This window comes from Triticum dicoccoides, chromosome 1A (genome assembly GCF_002162155.2).
Source record: "Triticum dicoccoides isolate Atlit2015 ecotype Zavitan chromosome 1A, WEW_v2.0, whole genome shotgun sequence".
Taxonomy (NCBI): domain Eukaryota; kingdom Viridiplantae; phylum Streptophyta; class Magnoliopsida; order Poales; family Poaceae; genus Triticum; species Triticum dicoccoides.
The window spans coordinates 143,152,686-143,162,659 of record NC_041380.1 but is presented as its reverse complement, the minus strand read 5'-3'; the positions used below and the strand labels follow the sequence as shown (position 1 = coordinate 143,162,659).

At 47.1% G+C, this 9,974-nt stretch overlaps 1 pseudogene; it reads right to left on the bottom strand.

The window, feature by feature from the left end:
* Positions 1-5,531, bottom strand: part of LOC119367817 — a 39,624-nt pseudogene extending 34,093 nt beyond the window's left edge.
* Positions 5,532-9,974: the final 4,443 nt, after the last annotated feature.

Below are 9,974 nucleotides of genomic sequence, written 5' to 3'. Positions count from 1 at the left end.
GTGTCGACGGCCTAGGCTGGGGGCGGGCGGTGCGAGGGCTGGGAGGCGGCGCAGTAGCCGTTGTCGGCCGGTGAAGGAGTTGGGGGGCCGCGACGGCTACAGGAAGTCATCGGGGCGGGGCTACAGGAAGAAGGTGGGATGGATTGGGGAGTGTCAGTGGGGGACAAGGGGGTACGGTAGTTGGGGAAGAGAGGTGGTTCGATGGTGTGGGAGGGAGGGTCACAGGAGGGAGGTGGTGGGTGGGTCGGGGGCTGTTGAGTATGGTGTTTTCAGAATAAGCATTTTGAGGTGCAGAATAAGGTCTTAAGGGTGTTATCATAATAGACCCACCCTATCTAGGTTTAAAAACTGAGACACCATGTCATTTACTCCCTCCACTCACAAATATAATATGTTCTAATATATTTTTCTGAATTGTAGGTTGTAACACCCCGAGAATCATGCTACAGTAACTCCATGCTAATGATGCCAAGTCACCCTACTTACTAAGCTAATTGCCCATTGATTGAAAACAAATTCAAAATCAAAATTAAATTGCAAGTCAAATTTACACTTTTTCAAAAATGCAAACAAAATAGTTAGTGTTTTGGAAAATAATCCCTAAGTATTTATCATGTAGAAACCAACCTCTTTTAACTTCCCATTTCCCCCCTAGAAAATCAAACAGTGGACCAACAACGCTTAAGTGGTCCATTTAAATTCAAACTGAAATTAAGGCCTTTCAAAAATAATCTAAAACCCTGTGGATAGTTCCACAATATTACAAAGTATTTATGAGACAAATTTCTTATGTAACAAATTTTATTCGGATTTAAAACAAATCAAAACAGAAAGTTTCAAAGAAAAAAATGAAGAAAATGCTAGACACTTAGGCCTACTACTACAAGAGGAGGCCCAACCCACCTCCACGTCTCCTGCTACCTCCCGCTACAGTGGGAGCGGGGGGATCGGGCGGCATCCACGCCTCCCTGGCAGCCTTGTCGAGCATCCATCACCTCCACGAGGAGGATAAGGTCACCCCGACCCAGTAGACGAATACCCTAGCCCCAAATCCCACGGCCTCTCTCTCTCTCTTTCGATTCGGAAGTTTGTCCGAGGTCCACTAGTCATGGACGTCGTCGTTGTCGCGGCCACCGACTTCCCTGGCGCCTGAAAAGTTGTCTAGGAGGTGCGCCATGGACGTCTCCTTCGGCTACTTCTACCGGTTCGAGCAGGGAAGCACTGCATCGCTGGGATCGACGTGTCTTCCTCGCCTACAGGCGCCGCCGCCCCGCGCCCGATCTACCTCACCGGAGCTCCTCCGCCCTGCCAGACGCGCCTCCGTCTCCCTCTGGGAGCACCACCCCGATTCTTCTCTTCCCCCTTCCGTCTTCCCCGCCGTAGTCCGACGTCCGCAGCCACTCGGTCTCTGGCCAGTGGTCGCAGTCACCGCGAACGCCCAGCCCTGCGCCACTTCCCGCCAGCGCATCGCCCGTCCCTTCGCCCGCCGCGACCCCGCCAACGCCGCATCCGTCGCTTGCCCGTTGTGACCGCGCTGCCGCCGCTGCACCAGCGCCTCATGCTTGTTGCTGCGCGCCCTTGCTACTTCGCTGCTGCAACCCCGCGAGCGCTCGCTGTTGCCCGCCGCGCGCGCCTTCCCTTGTCGCCGGCGCCCCTCTATGTCGGCCGGGTCCGCCGCTGCCCCGGCGAGCCACCCTGCGCACACCGCTGCCCCGGCCATGGCTCCTGTTGTGTGCCCGCCGGCGCCCCTGTGCCCGTGCGAGGCCAGCCAGAGAGGTCGGCCGTGTCCCTGACTAGTGGGGCCGGCCCTGCTTAATTAGGGGGCCTAATCCCCTGATTTGTGCTAATCATCCTAATTAAATTAGTTTAATTATTTTAACCCCCCCATGTAACAATGACATGTGGTCCCCCTAGTTTAAAGATAATTCAGGCTAAGTAATCTACACCTAGAGTCAATGACATGTGGGCCCTTTGACTCTGTTGACTGGTCAACGTTGACCTAGTCAACGCTGACTGTACCTGCCGACTGGGACCCCTAGGCCCCACTGTCATCCTCTGTGTACAATTTGTGTACATAGGGCTGGGTACCCATAGCATTATAGCTATTTAATTTCGAATTAATAACAAATTCAGAATATTGTTTAAATCTTTGAAAAATCGTAGAAAATAATCCGTAGCTCGGATGAAAATACTTTGTAAATGAAAGTTGCTCAGAACGATGAGACGAATCCGAACACGAGGTCCGTTACCTGTCAGATGCCTCTAACTATCTGAACATGGAACTTTCCCCCTCCGGTCATTTGTCTGACACAGGTCCAGAACCAGGAAAACATTCCCGGTTGAATCCCCCTTCACCAATATCGTGCAGTACTACGTTAGGTCGACCCTAGTTCTACTTTTCGTCATGTCATGCTTAATGGTACCTCTGTTTTCTCTGTATTTACTGCTTCTTCCCCCTCTTCTCTCCGGTAGACCCCGAGACCGATGCTGCCCTTGTGATCGACTACGTCGACGACGATACTTCTTCCTTTTCAGCAGAGCTTCCAGGCAAGCAAACCCTCCTTGAGCATTCCGATATCGACCATTTCTTTCCCTCTCATGCTTTGCGTTAGAACTGCTACTACTTTTTGTATGATCCTACTCTGATGCATAGCCTGTTTTTATTACCTACTTATTGTTACCTTACATGCTTATCCTAAACTTCTTAGTATAGGCTGGTTAGTGATCCATCAGTGACCCCCACCTTGTCCCAGTTGCCCGCTTTACATTCGATGACTCGATCAACGTGATCGACGTCCAGGCCCCGACACCGCAAATCACCCCCCTAGTTGTATGACTCTACAGAGTTACCATCGAGTGCCGAGGGTGGAACCTCTTACATCACTCATGGTGAGACCTCTGTAGCGTAGCTATTCGGTCGTGGTCATCGAGGGTGATTTCCTCCTTAACCACTTCCCAAACGGCTCTGTTGTGAAACCCCTCAAGTGTGAACCTCGAGGGTGGATTCTCTTACGTTCACCTTGATGATTACGTCGAGTGGAATTCACCGGGGGTGATTCCTCGGGTTTTCCCCTTGATGTTTGGACACACGGATACTTGGAATTTACAACTGTTACTTGAAAAAGCGGGTCGATCCTGAGGGCTACCCGCGAGTGATGTGGAGATGGGTTGACCTGGAGGGTACTCGCGAGATAATTGCGAGGCATGGCCGGGCATTCCTAGCCCTTGCCACAAGTCCTCGAGACGGGGCAACGAGGTCACATCTTTCGTGAGTCTCTGCTTGTAACCACGCGTTCCTAATCCACTACGATTTGGATATTTGATCCGAGGGGCCTCTGGCCTGATAGCACTAGCCATCACGTGGGCATTGTATGGGCGTTCTACGTTGTATACATCAACCGAAGCTTATTAGACGTCAGCGACTGAGCGGCGCACGCCAGGTTGGACTGGTAAGCTCCTTCCTTTTTAAGGAGGTAGCTAGGTCTGCTCACCGGCCGCCCACGCAATGTGCAGGAGTTCCCGGGGCGATGGCCCAAGACCCCTGGAGGCATAGGCTTAGTCTGGTGTGCTAACCTCTCTATTAAGCCTAGGTCGGGTTGCGGCGTATTGTTTGGCCAAGGCCGGGCATGACCAAGGAAAGTGTGTCCGGCCGGAGTTAATCGAGCGTGGTGGGTAAGTTGGTGCACCCCTTCACAGAAGAAAACATCTATCGATAGCCCGTCCTACGGTAACGGACACTTGGAGTTGTATCCCGATCGATACAACTAGAATTGGATACTTGAGATGAGAAATGGATAGTATGGCTCTGGGATTGCTTTCTCGCAGGGAGTCGAGAAAGGATCTCTGGCCGAGGTTGATAACACTACTACTACTTTACATTATGTTGATCTGTACTCTTCTATATGCGGCAAGATGCTTGAAGATGCTAGTCTTCGATAGGCTAGGCTTTCCCCTTCTTTTCTGCCATTCTGTAGTTTAGTCCACAGATACAACCCATTTCCTTTGATACAGATGCATACTTAGTTTAGATCTGATGTAAGTCTTACGAGTACTTTGGATGAGTACTCACGGTTGCTTTGCTACCTCTTTTTCCCATATACCCGATTGTTGCGACCAGATGACGGATCCCAGGAGCCAGAAGACACCAGTGATGACTACTACTACCCCAAGGGTGCCTACTACTACGTGATGGCCGCTGACGACCTGGAGTAGTTAGGAGGCTCCTAGGCAGGAGGCTTTGCCTTTTCGATCAATGTTGCTTTTGTGCTAGCCTTCTTAAGGCAAAACTTGTCTAACTTATGTATGTACTCAGATATTGTTGCTTCCACTGACTCTTGTGTTTTCGAGCTTATGTATTCGAGCCCTCGAGGCCCCTGGCTTGTAATATATAGCTTGTATTATTTTAATTTGTGTCTAGAGTTGTGTTGTGATATCTTCCCGTGAGTCCTTGATCTTGATCGTACACATTTGCCTTTATGATTAGTGTACGATTGAATCGAGGGTGTCACATAGGTATATAGATTTTTTAGCGTGTTTGTTCACTTATTTCAGTCCATGTAGTCCATATTGAAATATCCAAAACATCTTCTCTTTGTGCACGGAGGGAGTAGTAAATTTCCATATTTGTAAGTGCAAGTGAGATTTTTTATGGGTTGAACACAACATGTTTCAAATGCTAATGTGTGGGCAGGAACATCAATCCCTATTAATTTTAGAAAATTACTTCCCCGCAAAAAAAATCTTCAGAAAATCACTTGGGTGATCATTTAGTGGCCTAAATGAAGAAATTAATCGCCACATATACTGAATAGACTAAAGACATGCAAGACTACTAAATATTTATCTAGGAGTTAATACCCACTTCCGAATGGTAACGAATCAGATAACACAATGATGATTTTCTTTCCGTAAGCACACTCAATATAGATAATTGAAATTCTGCAGAATCAAGCTGCTAGTAGAGGGAGTTAAGAAATTTAAATCTTGCGAAATCACCTCAATGTTGGGGTCAAGTTGGTTAGTCCATCTCTCCCGACACTGCTTCCCACTCTGGCCAGGGAGGTACAACGCGACCTTCGCCCAACTCCCTTGGACAAATTCCCGCACCTTCTCCCTGAGCAGCCTGCACAATCACAAAGAAACTGACGAAGCTGCAACTGATGAAGGACAAAGAAAAAGGTTTGCAATTTAGGGTTGGATTTTTTACGTACATGTCTTCCTCCACTCTCCAGGACCCTTTGAACCGTGTCAGCCCCTAGCCACTAGATTGGCACGTGGCAGCGCTCGAGTAGCCGCTGTGATTGCCGTAGGGCGTCGCTGCTCCTGTAGCCGGGGAAGCCAGGGGATCCATCTTGCTGATCCCACCATAAAGCCCTTGATCCAGCACCCTGGACGACAACCACCCCGGCTGGAGCACCACCATCAATATGGACGAAGTGTTGTGCAACTCCGCCATGGCCGGAGCTCGTGTAGTGGTTCCCAGCCGCCGAGGCCGCCATGTCCCAATCCAAACAAGGACTCCCTTTAGCCATCAGCGCGGCCTCCAAGGTCGGATCAGAACAATGGCAGAAGGAACGCTTGCAGTAGAGATGGGGCAAGGAAAGCAAGAAGCAGGGGAGTAGTCTCTGGCTCTTCTGCGGGAGAAATGCCTGTATCAGAGACAGATCGAGGGGCCTGCGCCTGATATAGAAGGGGACGGAGCCCCATGCCCCCATCGGCCCGTCCATTCTCTTGCCCCCATCGGCCCGTCCATTCTCTTGCCCCCAACTCCTCATCAGGCGGCCAAGAGGCGTCCCACATGGCAATAGCATTCCGACTATAGGTTTTCAATTTCGATGTGGACCCTGTGCACCGGGAGTACGCAGTCTCAGGAGAGGTTTGCGTGGTCCAGGTTGGGTAAGACGTGTCGGTACACATATGCTGAAGCACAACACTTGTGCCCGTATGGAGGTATGCGGGCAAATTCAGGGGAAACGGAACGCTTGTTGGCGTCCTTCGTGATCATTTGCAGTTAAGTATAGGGTGTATTTGGATATAGCATGATAAATGTTCTAAATGTACACTACTCCGCATTTCCATTTTTTTGTTATTACACATGCGGTTTCTATAGAGTGCAAAGGCTATGCAGGACTGCTGGGGACTCGAACAGCCTCGCAGTTCGAGGCTCATGGATGTTAACTAGATGCTGATGCACGCTTCATTGCGCTAATTTTCACTATCACGCCTACTTGTGTAATTTTTTTAGTTGGATTACGTGTGTTGCGCTATTTGATTTTGTGTCCTTCGATTGAAGATCCGATGAGTGCAGAAGTTGTGGATGCTTGTGGTTGTTCCATTTTACATGTATGATATTTGATTCGATGTTAATCGTGGCACGCGTGTGAGCCGCGAGTGGCCTTATAGGTGACATATGATCCAGGGAAATCTACATGCATGCCACACACGATCACACACTATGGATTCAAGTGGCTGAAACAGCATACATCCTCTTACAAACAGGATCAAGTCATCCAATCCACCTTTGATGCACGAAATAGCACACTTTGCAGGTAGCTTAGTATCATTAGAGAGGAGTTTGATAGTTTATATCAACAAAAAATTATTTACAGTAGAACACCCTGGATGCATTTATGGGAAACCATCAATGGCCGAATCGCTAAAATCGACTACAAGTGGCTTGTTCAGTTGGCGACCATCAGTCCATGCACATGGCACCTTAATTGTTTTATGGACAATAGTCTACTGGTGTTTGGTGGCCTGGATGATCAACCTTCCCTAGAAACATACTTTGCTCGACTGATTAATTTCAGCAAGTTGCAAAATAAAAAGACCCACTCTGCCAGTTCCAACGGGAAACAAAAACCCACAAAGCAAAAAAGGAAGTACTTTTAGGAGGAGAGTTATCATAACTAGATGCACACATAGCTCTCATCAATTAAATATGAAAAGAACATTTAATGTGAATAAGTTGGTGTGGTATATGAGGATATGTTTGTTGGGTTTCGTAGTAATTTCAAAAAAATTCCTACGCACACGCAAGATCATGTGATGCATAGCAACGAGCGGAGAGTATTGTCTACGTACCCAACGCAGACCGACTGCGGAAGCGATGACACGACGTAGAGGAAGTAGTCGTACGTCTTCTCGATCCAACCGATCAAGCACCGAAACTACGGCACCTCCGAGTTCGAGCACACGTTCAGCTCGATGACGATCCCCGGACTCCGATCCAGCAAAGTGTCGGGGAAGAGTTTCGTCAGCACGACGGCGTGGTGATGATCTTGATGAACTACAGCAGCAGGGCTTCGCCTAAACTCCGCTACAGTATTATCGAGGAATATGGTGGCAGGGGGCACCGCACACGGCTAAGGAATCGATCAGGTGGATCAACTTGTGTCAACTTGTGTGTTTAGAGGTGCCCCTGCCTCCGTATATAAAGGAGGAGAGGAGGGGAGGCTGGCCGGCCAAGGGGGGGAGGCGCAGGAGAGTCCTACTCCCTCTGGGAGTAGGATTCCCCCTCCAATCCTAGTCCAACTAGGATTCCTCGGAGGGGAAAAGAGGAGGAGGGGCCGGCCACCTCTCCTAGTCCTAATAGGACTAGGGGAAGGGGGGGCGCGCAGCCCAACTAGGGCAGCCCCTTCTCTTTTCCACTAAGGCCCACTATGGCCCAAATAGCTCCCGGGGGGTTCCGGTAACCCTCCCGGTATTCCGGTAAAATCCCGATTTCACCCGGAACACTTCCGATATCCAAATACAGGCTTCCAATATATCAATCTTTACGTCTCGACCATTTCGAGACTCCTCGTCATGTCCGTGATCACATCCGGGACTCCGAACAACCTTTGGTACATCAAAATGCATAAACTCATAATATAACTGTCATCGTAACCTTAAGCGTGCGGACCCTACGGGTTCGAGAACAATGTAGACATGACCGAGACACGTCTCCGGTCAATAACCAATAGCGGGACCTGGATGCCCATATTGGCTCCTACATATTCTACGAAGATCTTTATCGGTCAGACCGCATAACAACATACGTTGTTCCCTTTGTCATCGGTATGTTACTTGCCCGAGATTCGATCGTCGGTATCCAATACCTAGTTCAATCTCGTTACTGGCAAGTCTCTTTACTCGTTCCGTAATACATCATCTCACAACTAACATATTAGTTGTAATGCTTGCAAGGCTTATGTGATGTGTATTACCGAGAGAGCCCAGAGATACCTCTCCGACAATCGGAGTGACAAATCCTAATCTTGAAATACGCCAACCCAACATCGACCATTGGAGACACCTGTAGTACTCCTTTATAATCACCCAGTTACGTTGTGACGTTTGGTAGTACCCAAAGTGTTCCTCCGGTAAACGGGAGTTGCATAATCTCATAGTCATAGGAACATGTATAAGTCATGAAGAAAGCAATAGCAACATACTAAACGATCGGGTGCTAAGCTAATGGAATGGGTCATGTCAATCAGATCATTCTACTAATGATGTGACCTCGTTAATCAAATAACATCTCATTGTTCATGGTCAGGAAACATAACCATCTTTGATTAACGAGCTAGTCAAGTAGAGGCATACTAGTGACACTCTGTTTGTCTATGTATTCACACATGTATTATGTTTCCGGTTAATACAATTCTAGCATGAATAATAAACATTTATCATGATTATAAGGAAATAAATAATAACTTTATTATTGCCTCTAGGGCATATTTCCTTCACTCTCCCACTTGCACTAGAGTCAATAATCTAGTTCACATCGCCATGTGATTTAACAGCAATAGTTCACATCACCATGTGATTAACACCCATAGTTCACATCGATATGTGATCAACACCCAAAGGGTTTTACTAGATTCAGTCATCTAGTTCACATCGCTATGTGATTAACACCCAAGGAGTACTAAGGTGCGATCATGTTTTGCTTGTGAGAGAATCTTAGTCAACGGGTCTGTCACATTCAGATCCGTAAGTATTTTGCAAATATTTATGTCAACAATGCTCTGCATGGAGCTACTCTAGCTAATTGCTCCCACTTTCAATATGTATCCAGGTTGAGACTTAGTGTCATCTGGATCAGTGTAAAAGTTTGCACTGATGTAACTTTTACAACAAACTCTTTTATCACCTCCATAATCGAGAAACATCTCCTTAGTCCTTACTAAGGATATTCTTGACCAATGTCCAGTGATCTACTCCTAGATCACTATTGTACTCTCTTGCCAAATTCAGAGCAAGGTATACAATAGGTCTGGTACATAGCATAGCATACTTTATAGAACCTATGACTGAGGCACAGGGAATGACTTTTCATTCTCTTTCTATTTTCTGCTGTGGTCGGGATTTGAGTCTTACTCAATTTCATACCTTTGCAACACAGGCAAGAACTCTTTCTTTGACTGTTCCATTTTGAACTATTTCAAAATCTTGCCAAGGTATGTACTCATTGAAAATCTTATCAAGCGTCTTGATCTATCTCAATAGATCTTGATGCTCAATATGTAAGTAGCTTTTACTAAGGTCTTTTCCTTTTAAAGAACTCCTTTAAAACACTCCTTTATGCTTTGCAGAAAAATTCTACATCATTTCTGATCAACAATATGTCACTCACATATACTAATCAGAAAGGCTGTAGTGCTCCCACTCACTTTATTGTAAATACAGGCTTCATCGTAAGTCCATATAAAACTATATGCTTTGATCAACTTATCAAAGCGTATATTCCAACTCCGAGATGCTTGTACCAGTCCATAGATGGATCACTGGAACTTGCACATTTTGTTAGCACCTTTAGGATTGACAAAACCTTCCGGTTGCATCATATACAACTCTTCTTCCAGAAATCCATTCAGGAATGCAGTTTTGACATCCATCTGCCAAATTTCATAATCATAAAATGCGGCAATTGCTAACATGATTTGGACGGACTTAAGCATCAATACGAGTGAGAAAATCTCATTGTATTC